Source organism: Moschus berezovskii, chromosome 15 (genome assembly GCF_049115385.1).
Source record: "Moschus berezovskii isolate FMDL1 chromosome 15, NW_MosBer_1.0, whole genome shotgun sequence".
Classification (NCBI taxonomy): domain Eukaryota; kingdom Metazoa; phylum Chordata; class Mammalia; order Artiodactyla; family Moschidae; genus Moschus; species Moschus berezovskii.
In genome coordinates, this window is record NC_142474.1 from 32,297,261 (window position 1) to 32,311,224 (window position 13,964).

A 13,964-nucleotide genomic window follows, 5' to 3' on the forward strand; every position below is an offset into this window, starting at 1 on the left:
GAATCTGTCCTGGAATCAACACGGACAGTTGACAGAACTCCTTTTCTGGAAGATTATTTTAATGTTTCCAGGCTTTTAATGTCTTTGTTCTCCATAATAACTCAAAAATTAGTATCTAAGGAATTACATCTTCAAGTATTCTCAGGGCCCTTGTATGTACCTCCTTTTGGTCAGGAAACTAGAACTCATTTAGAGAAGCATTTCCTTCAGTTCTCCCACCCAAGTAGGGCAGTGACTTCTTGTTAACTTTTTGTTTTATTTTAAATGAAAAATTAGCCACTTAGTTTAATATAGAAGTATTAAAATGATTAGATAGGGCTTCCCAGGTGACACTAGTGGTAAAGAACCCATCTACCAATGCAAATTACGTAAGAGACCTGGGTTCGATCTCACGGTCAGGAAAATCCCCTTGGGGGGCATGGCAATCCTCTCCAGTATTCTTGGCTGGAGAATCCCATGGACAGAGAAGTTTGGCAGGCTGCAGTCCACAGGGTCAGACAGTCGAATACGACTGAAGCGTGATTATATATAATTATAAATGATTATATAGTCCAGACCAAGGAAACAAAACATTTCTCCTAAGAAAGCAAGCCTAAGATCTGCCAAAGGAAAATAGATAATATGATATCAACAGATGGTGACAGGACCAATTTTCAAGTGCAGAACTAAGCTGGTCCTAGGTAAATTGGTGAAGTTGGCCAGCTCCAGCATTTGTGAGGGTTTTCTTTTCAATGCCACAAGCACTTGTCTCCTCCCTTCTTTGCCCTGATAGAAGACGGCTTTGGTAAGAAAAAATACAGATAGAAACCGTGTTATAATATCAAAATACTGAGAAGTGTTTCCTATTAGTAAGACAAAGGCAATCATCTCTATCCCCACAGTTCACATCTTAGGTCTTTTCTCTGACTTTCAGAGAAAAAAACAAACTCTGGCAGAGGTAACAATGTTCCCCACTGAGGTACTGATTTGATTTATTAGAGGAAGGCACTGATTCCACTAAGATATACATTCCTCCTATCTCTTGTTACCTTCTTAGACATTTCACACTGTGGTCTTTAACTTTGATTTATTTTTCCTATCATGATATTTATTTATCTGAAAGTGCAAATGTCAGAATCAGAAGAAGCTGGGTAGGGGTCTTCTTAGAGTCATGATGAGGAGCTTTCCTGTGAATATTAAGATAAATGGAAAAGTTTTCAAAACTTATTTGAGTACCCAATGTAGTAAATGGTAGCATGAGATGGAGTTGCTCAGATTTGACTACCCTCAGGACAACTGCCCTTTGCCTTTACCCTGTGGCTTGGCTATCACCAGATACCTGTTCTTGTGATTGGACTTGAGAGATGACCAGGATGAAAAGGACAAGGGCTTTCAAACTTTTGCTATCACATAACTTAAAAAAATTTCACTTCAGATACCTGAAAGTAGAGAATCTGATGGCCCCTCCAATCAGTGCAGTAATTTAAAAGAGTTATCTGAACTGTATCTCAGCAAACACAAGGCTCACTCTTCCCATGAGTCATTAGACCAAGACCCTCTAGTACCAAACACACAACTCTGGCTAGGGAAGCACATACACAAAATGACTTAGAAGAGGCCACTAGGGTTTGTTTGTTTAAGTATTTTTTAACACCAAAAGTATTTTGTGTTGGGGTACAGCTGATTAACAACACTGTGGTAGTTTCAGGTAAACAGTCATACATAGGCATCTATCCATTCTCCTCCAAAACCCTCTCCCCCACAGGCTGCCACATAACATTGAGCAAAGCTCCATATGCTATACAACAGGTCTTTGTTGGTTATCCATTTTAAATATAACATATATAACATATATTCATAATATATAAATATAACATGACCATCCCAAAGTCCCTAGCTATCCCTTCCCCCACAGCAACTGTAAGTTCGTTTTCTAAGTCTGTGAGTCTGTTTTGTAAGTAAGTTCATTTGTATCAGTTCTTTTTAGATTCCACACACAGGGGGTATCATAGGATATTTCTCCTTCTCTGTCTGACTTACTTCGCTCAGTATGACACTCTAGGTCCATCCATGTTGCTACAAATGGCCTTATTTCATTTTTTAATGGCTGAGTAATATTCCATTGTATATATGTATCACATCTTCTTTATCCATTCCTCTGTCGATGGACATTTAGGTTGCTTCCATGTCTTGACTATTGTAAAGAGTGCTGCAATGAACATTAGGGTGCATGTATCTTTTCGGGCCATGTTTCTCTCTGGATATATGCCCAGGAGTGGGATTGCAGGGTCATGTGATAGCTCCATTTTTAGTTTTTTAAGGAACCTCCAAGTGGCTGCACCAATTTATATTCCCACCAACAGTGCAGGAGGGTCCCCTTCTCACCACACCCTCTCCAGCATTTGTTGCTTGTGGATTTTTTGATGATAGCCATTCTGACTGGAGTGAGGAGTTTCATTGTAGTTTTAATTTGCACTTCTCTAATAACCAGCGATGTTGAACATGTTCATGTGCCTACTGGCCATCTGTATATCCTCTTCGGAGAAAATCTATTCGCGTCTTCTGCCCATTTTTTAAGCGGGTTATTTTGTTTTGATGCTATTAAGTGTCATAAGCTGTTCATAAATTATGGAGACTAATCCCTTATTGGAAACATCATTTGCAAATATTTTCTCCTAATCTGTGGGTTGTCTACACATTTTATTATTTCCTTTGCTGTGCAAAAACTTTTGAGCTTAAGTAGGTCCCATTTGTTTATTTTTGCTTTTATTTCCATTATTCAGGGAGATGGATCAAAAATGATGTTGTTGTGATTTATGTTAGAGAGTGGTCTGCCTTATGTTCTCCTCTAGGATTATACTGTCCAATCTCACATTTAGGTTCTTAATCCATTTTGAACTTATTTTTGTGCATGGAGTTAAGGACTGATCTAACTTCATTTTTTTACATGGGGCTGTCCAGTTTTCCCAGCACCATTTGTTGAAGAGACTGTCCTTCCAACATTGTGTAGCCTTGATTACTTTGTCAGATTAATTGACCATATATGCACGGGCTTATTTATGGGTTTTCCATCCTGTTCCATTGATCTATATTCCTATTTTTGTGCTAGTACCATACTGTTTTGATGACTGTAACTTTGTAGTATAGCCTGAAGTCAAAGAGCCTGATTCCTCCAGCTCTATTTTTCTTTTTCAAGATTTGCTTTGGCTATTCGGGCTCTTATGTGTCTCCATAAAAATTCTGAGATTTTTTTTTTGTTGTTCTCTATGAAAAATGCCATTGGTCATTTGATAGGGATTTGCACTGAATCTGTAGATTGCCTTGGGTAGTATAGTCATTTAGACAATGCTGATTCTTCCAAATCCATGAACATGGTATATCTTTCCATCTGTTTATGTCTTCTTCAGTTTCTTTCATCAGCATCTTATAGTTTTCAGAGTATAGGTCTTTTGTCTCCTTAGATAGGTTTTGTCTCCTTAGATAGGTTTACTCCTAAGTATTTTTCTTTTTGATGCAATGGTAAATGGAATTGCTTCTTGAATTTCTCTTTCCGATCTTTCATTGTTAGTGTATAGAAATGCAACTGATTTCTGTGTATTAATTTTGCAACCTTAAACTTTACCAAACTCATTGATGAGTTCTAACAGTTTTCTGGTAGCATCTTTAGGATCTTCTAAGTATAGAATCATATCATCTGCAAACAGTGACAGTTTAACTTCTTTTCCAATTTGGATTCCCTTTACTTCTTTTTCTTCTCTGATTGCTATAGCTAGGACTTCCAAAACTATGTTGAATAAAAGTGGTGAGAGCGGACATTCTTGTCTTGTTCCTGATCTTAGAGGGAATGCTTTCAGCTTTTCATCACTGATTATGAAACTAGCTGTAGGTTTGTCATATATGGCCTTTATTATGTGAGGTATATACCCTCTATACCCACTTTCTGGAGAGTTTTTATCATACATGGGCGCTGAATTTTGTCAAAACCTTTTCCTGCATCTATTGAGATGATCATATGGCTTTTATTCTTCATTTTGTTGACATGGTGTATCACACTGATTTTCTGATGCTGAAACATCCTTGTATCTGTGGGATGAATCCCACTTGATCATGGTGTCTGAGCTTTTTAATGTATTGTTGGATACAGATTGCTAGTATTTTGTTGAGGATTTCTGCATATATGCCATCAGTGATACTGGCCTGTAATTTCCTTTTTGTGGTATCCTTGTCTGGTTCTGAGATCGGGGTGATGGTGGCCAGGAGAGGCCACAAGGGGTTTTATTCAATTTAAATCCTACCAACTGATTAGCTCTAAAATGGGTACTAATATCCTTATTTTGCAGATGAACAAACTGAGACTCAAAGAAAGATGAAGGTAGGACTCAGATTCTAAATCTTTCTAAACCACTCTGATTAGTGTCTACTTGGATACAATTTACCTTGAAGGATTAACCAGGAAGCTATATGGCTTAAAGTCAGATGTTCTACAGATAACTTACAACCTTTTTCCCTCCTGTTACTTACATCTAGGTTTGGTAGCAAAACCTAAAAAAAAAAAATCAATTCTTCCAAACTCACAATTAATGTGGCCATGCTCTTTTGTTGTTGTTTAGTTGCTAAGTCATGTCTGACTCTTTTGTGACCCCATAGACTGTAGTGTGCCAGGCTTCTCTGTCCATGGGATTTCCCAGGCAAGAATACTGGAGCGGGTTGCCATTTTCATCTCCAGATCTTTCCAACTCAGAGATCGAACCCACATCTCCTGCACTGGCAGGTGGATTCTTTATCACTGAGCCATCAGGAAAACCCTGCGGCTATGCTCTACAATGCAGGAACTTAGAAACCTCGACTACTCTTTGCAACATCTGTTGAAGTATCTCACCTTATGAGGCTTCATGCATGCATGCTAAGTCGCTTCAGTTGTTTCCAACTCTTTGACCCTATGGACGGTGCCAGGCTCTTCTGTCCATGGGATTCTCCAGGCAAGAATATGGGAGTGGGTTGCCATTCCCTTCTCCAGGGGATCTTCCTGACCCAAGTATGGAACCCGAGTCTCTTGTGTCTCCTGCACTGGCAGATGGGTTCTTCACCACTAGCGCCACCTGGCAGAGGTTAATTTCTAAGTCAACTATTAAAGCATATGGACCTGTATCTGACCAGACACAGCCTATCTGCTCTTCACAGCACTTATTAAAATCTAATTTGAGAAAATATTTATAGAGACTGTTCAGTCCATCCACACTGAATTCTTTTTAGTGCTGGCCTAAGTAGTACCTCTTGCCTCCTGCCTGGCTCCCCTGATGGCTGCTGCATTCATATCCCATACCACCATCTGACAGACTTCTTAGCAATGTGGATCCTCATCTGTAGCAAAAATAAATGTAACACATTTAGAAAAACTCAGTGGTGGATCTGTGAAGATTCACAGGACACCACGGTGGCACCACACATCAACTGAGAGCCATAATTTTAGTCTCTAAAATGTATTACTCCATTAAGCTGCTCCTCAGAGCAGTGTACTGAACCGTCCCATGTTCATCCTAGCCATAACCATTACTGCATTCCTCGCCCCACTGCATATACATGTGTGTGTGCTCAGTCATGTTCGACTCTTTGCAACCCCATGGACTGTAGCCTACCAGGCACCTCTGTCCATGGAATCTTCCAGGCAAGAATACTTGAGTGGGTTGCCACTTTCTCCTCCAAGGGATCTTCCATACCCAAGGACTGAACCTGCATCTCCTGTGTTTCATGCATTGTTAGGCAGATTCTTTACCACTACGCCACCTGGGAAGCTCATATACTCTTTACCAAATATTTCATTGGTTCTGTGTGGTTATTAGCAAGGAATTTTATATGAAACAGCTCTCTAAAGTTGTCAAAATGATCATTCTCTATTCTGCATGGGATCCTCTGGGACTCACAAGAAAATTATCTTTTTGGTCTCGGTATTAGAACAGTTGCTGCTTCCAATCAACTCAGTATTGTAAGTATGAATATGAATCATATAATTGATTATGATCTTTACTGTGGCACTAGAAAGCTCAGAATGAAATCTGTGGCCCAGCCCTCAGATTTCTCTCTGCTTGAATTCTTCACTTATTTTTATGTAATAAGGTATGTTGTGAAAGCTACCTTAAAATCATTTTGGAATAGGATGGGGTATAAATAATAAACCATCCTCTTTTAGGCAGACATTTTGGATGTTTGCAACTTTTTACTATTACACTACTAAGATAAAAATTAAGCAGATTTTACCTTTTATTTTTTATATTTACAGAGTTCCATCATTTATGAAACAGAGACCCTGTTTCTTTAAGACTGATCTCACAGAAAGCAGTAGAAGAGCAGTCACTTGGATGGCGAGGAGGTTAGTGGACCTGTGACTCTCAGGAACTTTCCTGTGTGGCCACAGCTGGGGAAGGGGTGGTGTTCACCCTTTGGCTCTGTCTCCACCCTGCTCAAGGAATACCCTCTCGTGGTTCTGACCTCTCTGGCCTTGGTCCTCAGGGGACCTCTTGACTTGCTGTTGTCATTCCTGATTCATGGATCATGCCTCTTCCTAAAGAAACCTGAGAATTCCTCAAACTGGAAGCTTCAGATGCTCCAAGAGCAAACCAGTTAGTGCTCTGAATTCACATGTTAACAAACAAGTTATTTAGCATCACTCCAAAAGAGTAACACGAATTACCTCTAACAGGTAGGAATATGGATGGATGGTTGTTGTTGTTTAGTGGCTAAGTTGTGTTCAACTCTTTTGCGACCCCATGGACTACAGCCCACCAAGTTCCTCTGTCCATGGAATTTTCCAGGCAAGAATACTGGAGTGGGTTGCCATTTCCTTCTCCAGATTTTTACCTTTTATACTGTTAATTTTTCTAACCAGTTATTGCTATATTAGGAAAGCTCTTCATTTTTGTATCCTTATTATGTATTTAGCTATTTTACTGAACTCATTGATTTTAACAAATTTTCAGGAATTTTGGGGGGGGTTTCTACAATCTCAATGAGAGCCTCTTTCTTAAAATGGTAACTCTTTATTTTTCTCATCTTACTATATTAGCAAGAACTGCCAGAATTACATGAAATAATATTAGAGCTGTCAAGCTTTTGTTCCCATTAGAAAATGCCTCTAGTTTTTCATCTTTGAACATGATGCTGATTGTTAGACTTAAATATTACATGCTTTGGGGTTTCCCAGGTGGCACTAGTGGTAAAGAACCCACTTGCCAATGCAGGAGACATAAGAGACACAAGTTCAATCCCTGGATGGGGAAGATCTCCTGGAGAAGGGTAACGCAATCCACTCCAGTATTCTTGCCTGGAGAATCCCATGGACAGAGGAGCCTGGCAAGCTACTGTCCACAGGGTCACAAAGAGTCGGACATGACTGAAGCGACTTAACACGTACACTATATGCTTTGAATTCTGATTGTCTCTATATATTGAGTTTTATTTTTTCTTATTTGACAGATTAATGAGATATAACACATTTTACAATTTTAAGCCATCTTTTTATTCCTAATATAGGCTCTATTTGGTGGTAGAAAATTGTTCTTTAAATGTTTTTTAAACTCTACTAAATTTGATTGGTCATATTAATTTTAGATGAAATATCATTGCACATGCATGTAATATTTACAAGCCCTATGCTAAGCACTGGAGTAGAGATAAAAATGAACCGGTTAAGTGGTGAAACTATTTTACATGATACTGTAATAAATGACATTACACATCTGTCAAAACCCACAGAATTGCACAATACAAAGAGTAAACCTTAATGTAAACTATGGACTTCAGTTAATAATAATACATCAATATTGGTTTATCAGTTATAATAAATAAAATACATTGTGCAAGATGTTAATAATAGGGAAACTATATGGAAGGGAGAGGATGTACATGGGAATTCTCTGTATTATTTGATCAATTTTTCTGTAAGCCTAAACCTGCTCTTAAAACATAGTCCAATAACAATAATAAAAGTTGTAATAATAATAATAAAGAATGATTGGGGGACTTCCCTGGTGATCCAGTGGTGAAGAATCAGCCTGCCAATGCAGGCGGCATGGGTTCAATCCCTGGTCCAGAAAGATCCCTCATGACTGAGGGCAACTACTGAGCACTCTAGAGCCTGTGAGCCACAACACAAGAAGCCACCACAATGAGAAGCCCCCATACCACAACCAGAGAGTGGCCCCAGTTGCTGCAACTAAAGAAAACTGTGTGCAGCAGCGAAGACCGAAAAAAAAAAAACAAAAAACAGCAAATAATGAATGAAGAAAAAGTGACTGAAAACAAATTAGGACTGGAGATCAAATTGAAATGACTGTGAAATTACAGGATTAGAGTGGCAGATCCTTTAAAAAAAATTTACAGATTATGATATTTTGGGGGGAAACAGTGATGCCCAAAAACCTCAGGATTCTACAGGACTCTGGATGGCACTGACATCTTTGTATGATCTTTCCTCTCTCTGGTTCCAACACTCCTGATTTTTTAAGGCAAGTATTTCCTGCCTTAATGCTTAATACGGAAAAAAAGAATGACTCACCACATGAAAATGCAAATGGTCTCATCCAGGAAGACTGCCTCTTCAGCTCTGCCTAGGAAATAGCTATACTACTTGAACTCACTGCAAACACTGTCCAGTATATAAAACACTTACAAACTACAAGTTTCTTATCCAAATTTGGCTTCTAAGAGAGACCAGATCTGAGTATAAATCGGGCAACACAGATCAAGGCTAAAGTGCCCTACAGTTCAGGCAAGCAGCTTGGAGCCAGACAATATAGTATTATAAGATAGCAAGATAATAAAGATTTATAAGCAGATGACATATCAATTTTTATTACAAAGATTTTCATTACAAAATATTTTAGACAAAAGGATAAAGAAATAATATAGTAGACACTCTTATATCCACCCCCTAGATTTAGCAAATCTAACATTTTGCCATGTTTGTGTCTCATTAATGTACCTGACAAAACACAGTCCACTAGAGAAGGGGAATGGCAAACCACTTCAGTATTCTTGCCTTGTGATCCACACAGTCAAAGGCTTTGGCATAGTCAATAATGCAGAAGTAGATGTTTTTTTGGAACTTTCTCGCTTTTCCGATGATCCAATGGATATTGGCAATTTATACTAGGAACCTCTAGTTCCTCTGCCTTTTCTATACACAGTTTGTTTTCCACAACAAACTGTGGAAAATTCTTAAAGAGATGGGAATACCAAACCACCTGACCTGCTTCCTGAGAAATCAATATGCAGGTCAAGAAGTAATAGTTAGAACTGGATATGAAACAACAGACTGGTTCCAAATTGGGAAAAGAGTACATCATGGCTGTATACTGTCACGCTGCTTATTTAACTTATATGCAGAGTACATCATGAGAAATGCTGGGATGGATGAAGCACAAACTGGAATCAAGAATGCCTGGAGAAATATTAACAACCTCAGATATGTAGATGACACCACCGTGATAGCAGAAAGCAAAGAAAAACTAAAGAGTCTCTTGATGAACGTGAAAGAGCACAGTGAAAAAGCTGGCTTAAAACAACAGAAAACAAAGATCATGGCCTCTGGTTGCATCACTTCACGGCAAATAGATGGGGAAACAGTGGAACCAGTGAGAGGTTTTATTTTTTGGGCTCCAAAATCACTGCAGATGGTGACTGCAGCCATGAAATTAAAAGACGCTTGCTCCTTGGAAGAAAAGTTATGACTAACCTAGACAGCATATTAAAAAGCAGAGACATTACTTTGCCAACAAAGGTCCACATAGTCAAAGCTATGGTTTTTCCAGCAGTCATGTATGGATATGAGAGTTGGACTATAAAGAAAGTTGAGCACCGAAGAACTGATGCTTTTGAACTGTGGTGTTGGAGAAGACTCCCTTGAGTCCCTTCCAAGAGTCCCTTGGACTGAAAGGAGATCCAAGCAGTCAGTCCTAAAGGAAATCAGTGCTGAATTGGAAGGAGTGATGCTGAAGCTGAAACTCCAATACTTTGGCCACCTGATGCGAAGAACTGACTCATTGGAAAAGACCCCGATGCTGGGAAAGATTGAAGGCGGGAGAAGAAGGAGATGACAGAGGATGGGATGGTTGAACAGCATCACCGACTGTATGGACATGAGTTTGAGTAAGCTCCAGGAGTTGGTGATGGACAGGGAAGCCTGGCGTGCTGCCGTCCATGGGGTCACAAAGAGTCAGGCACGCCTGAGCAACTGAACTGAACTGATTCTTGCCTTGAGAACCCCAAGAATAGCACGAAAGGCAAAAAGATAGAAAAACTGGAAGATGAGATCCACCCCTCAACCTCAGCTCGGCAGGAGTCCAATATGCTACTGGGGAAGAGCAGAGAAAGAGCTGCAGAAAGAATGAAGAGGCTGAGCCAAAGCAGAAACAACACCCAGTTGGGGATGTGCCTGGTGGTGAAAGTCAAGTCCAACGCTTCAAAGAACAATATTACATAGGAACCTGGAATGTTAGGTCCATGAATCAAGGTAAACTGGATGTGGCCAAACAGGAGATGCAAGAGTGAACATCGACATTTTAGGAATCAGTGAACTAAAATGGACAGGAATGGGAGGATTTAATTCAGATGACCATTATATCTACTACTGTGGGCAAGAATCCCTTAGGAAGAATGGAACAGCCCTCACTGTCAACAAAAGAGTCCAAAATGCAGTACCTGGGTACAATCTCAAAAAAAAAAAAAAAAATAATGATATCAGTTTGCTTCCAGGGCAAACATGAAAGTAATCCAAGTCTAATCCAACCACTAAGGCTGAAGAAGCTGAAGTCAAACAGTTCTATGAAGACCTACAAGACCTCCTAGAACTAACACCAAAAAAAGATGTCCTTTTCATCATAGGGAGTGAAGTGAGTGAAAATCGCTCAGTCGTGTCTGACTCTTTGCAATCCCATGGACTGAAGCCTGCCAGGCTCCTCTGTCCATGGAATTCTCCAGGCAAGAATACTAGAGTGGGTTGCCATTTCCTTCTCCAGAATCATCATAGGGAACTGAAATGCAAAAGCAGGAAGTCGAAAGATACCTGGGATAACAGGCAAGTGATACCTGGGATAACAGGCAAGTTTGGTTTTGAAGTACAAAATGAAGCAGAGCAAAGGCTGGAGTGGGTAGCTGTTCCCTTCTCCAGGGGATCTTCCCAATCCAAGGATTGAACCCAGGTCTCCTGCAATGTAGGGGGATTTTTTTTTTTTTTTACCAATTGAGCCACGAGAGAAGCCCAAGAATACTGGGTCTGTCTTTTCTCCAGAGGATCTTCCCAACCCAGGAATCGAACTGGGGTCTCCTGCATTGCAGGCAGATTGTTTACCAGCCGAGCTACCAGGGAAGCCCAATGGCAGAAAGTGAAGAGAAAAAGAGTCTCTTCATGAGGATGAAAGAGGAGAGTGAAAATGCTGGCTTAAAACTCAACATTCAGGACTTCCCTGGTGGTCCAATGGTTAAGACTCTGTGCTTCCAATGCCAGGGGCACAGGTTCGATTCTGGGAACTAAGATCCCACATACTGCATGGCACAGACACTAAATAAATAATTTAAAAATAAAAAACTCAACATTCAAAAAACTAAGACCGTGGCATCCAGTCCCATCACTTCATGGCAAATAGACAGGGATAAAATGGAAACAGAGACAGACTTCATTTCCTTGGAATCCAAAATCACTGTGGATGGTGGCTGCAGCCATGAAATTATGTTCCTCGGAAAATAAGCTATGACAAACCTTAGTTCAGTTCAGTCGCTCAGTCGTGTCCGACTCTCCGCGACCCCATGAATCACAGCACGCCAGGCCTCCCTGTCCATCACCAACTCCCGGAGTACACTCAAACTCATGTCCACAGAGTCGGTGATGCCATCCAGCCATCTCATTCTCCGTCGTCCCCTTCTCCTCCCGCCCCCAACCTTTCCCAGCATCAGAGTCTTTTCCAGTGAATCAACTCGTTGCATGAGGTGGCCAAAGTATTGCAGTTTCAGCTTTAGCATCAGTCCCTCCAATGAACATCCAGGATTGATCTCCTTTAGAATGGACTGGTTGGATCTCCTTGCAGTATAAGGGACTCTCAAGAGTCTTCTCCAACACCACAGTTCAAAAGCATCGATTCTTCGGCGATCAGCTTTCTTCACAGTCCAACACTCACATCCATACACGACCACGGGAAAAACCATTGCCTTGACTAGACGGACCTTGGTTGGCAAAGTAATGTCTCTGCTCTTTAATATATTATCAAGGTTGGTCATACCTAGACAGCATTAAAAAGCAGAGACATCATTTTGCCAACAAAGATTCATATAGTCAAAGCTATGGTTTTCCGGTAGTCACATACAGGTGTGAGAGTTGGAGCATAAGAAGGCTGAGTGCTAAAGAACTGATGCTTTCAAACTCTGGTGCTGGCAAAGACTCTTGAGAATCCCCTGGACAGCAAGGAGATCAAACCAGTCAACCCTAAAGGAAATCAACCCTGAATATTCATTGGAAGGACTGCTGCTGAAGTTGAAGCTCCAATACTTTGGCCACCTGAAGTGAAGACCCTGGTGCTGGGAAAGACTGCAGGCAGGAGAAGAAGAGGATGACAGAGGATCAGATGGTTAGGCATCACCAACTCAGTGGGTGTAAGTTTGAGTAAACTCCTGGAGATGGTGGACAGGGAAGTCTGGCGTGCTGCAGTCCGTGGGGTTGCAAAGAGTTGGACATGACTTAGCAACTGAACTGAATGTACCTTACTGATAATTTATAGTGTATTACCTTGCAACTTGCTTTTCTATTAAACATTATTATTTTAAGTTTTTCCATGTTGAAATGTGTATATCTAGTTTGTTCATTTTAACTTCTTCATAGTATTCAATTGTACGACTAAAAACAGAGTTTATTTCTCCACTGACCTATTACTTATATTTAAATTTTTTTAACTATGAAAAAAGCTGCAATAAATAGTCTCTATGTGTTTTTGTGAGGGGAAAAAAAGATTAAATAGTCCTGTTCTCAAGTCTTGAAGCATTACAAAATTCCTCCCAGTGATTTATCATAAACAGTGATTTATCATAAACAGTGATTATGGAATACAAGGGTTTGTAACAGGTTGTAATACAAAGGCTTTTCACAGATGACATTCAAAGTAGGGAAGGATGGTCTAATCAATGTTTTTCAATTTGTTTTAAAATCAAGTTATGGGTTGAAGAAAAGAAAGATGAACTAAAACAAAACATAATACAAAAGTGCACATCGTGCATTATGTCATGAGACTTGTTTCAGTTTGATACAAATACATGTAACAAATATATACTATGTTCAGTATAAAACATCCTGTGGCTTTTGATGAAACAGACTGAAAACACCTGCCAACAGTCAGGGAAGAACTCACAGGCGTAACGTCTGAACTAGAGACAACTAATGCACATGGCTAAACTCATGGGCAACTTTGAAGGACAGATACTATCTACTAATGATAAATATTAAAAATACAATGTACGCTCGACCATAAAAGCCAAGAGACAAGAATAGGAACAAAATGGGAAGGGCACTAGGAGAAGTACAGTAAAAGTCAACGCACAGAAGCAGGACAGTGTGAGGCCAATCCAGGAAATGCTGAATATGCCACTTAGCTGGAGGAAGAAGGGCTGGGAAGGGCCCCAAATGTCATGCCAACAGGCTTTAGACTACTTTACCTGGAGGGCTGAGGCAATATTTTTCCAAACTATAGATCAAGAATCAAGAACTCAAATTACTGAGCTATAACCAGCATTTAAACAAATGAAGTAAAATAGAAAGAAATCAGAATATATCATACATGAGGGTGATCGGTGTTTCATAAAACTTTAGTTTCAAATATATGTACATATGAAATTATATCTACTCTGGGTTTTGATGAAAAATGTATTTCTTACTAAGTGGTGTAGTAAAAGGACTTGAAAGCTACTGTTCAGACGAAAGTCATAGAAACCTTATAACTGGAGAGAGA

The 13,964-nt window shown here is 39.9% G+C and overlaps 1 protein-coding gene across 6 annotated transcripts in view; it reads right to left on the reverse strand.

The window, feature by feature from the left end:
* Positions 1-13,964, reverse strand: part of UBOX5 (U-box domain containing 5) — a 48,035-nt gene that overhangs the window by 12,493 nt on the left and 21,578 nt on the right. Inside the window, exon 2 of one of the 6 annotated variants that reach the window (XM_055432525.2) lies at positions 5,251-5,340. The exons of 4 other annotated variants lie outside the window; for them this stretch is intronic. The gene's annotated coding sequence lies outside the window, so the exon portion shown is untranslated. Of the gene's footprint in view, positions 1-4,858; positions 4,882-5,250; positions 5,341-13,964 lie in introns of those variants that run through there. One more of the 6 variants, XM_088843956.1, reaches the window with a different exon arrangement.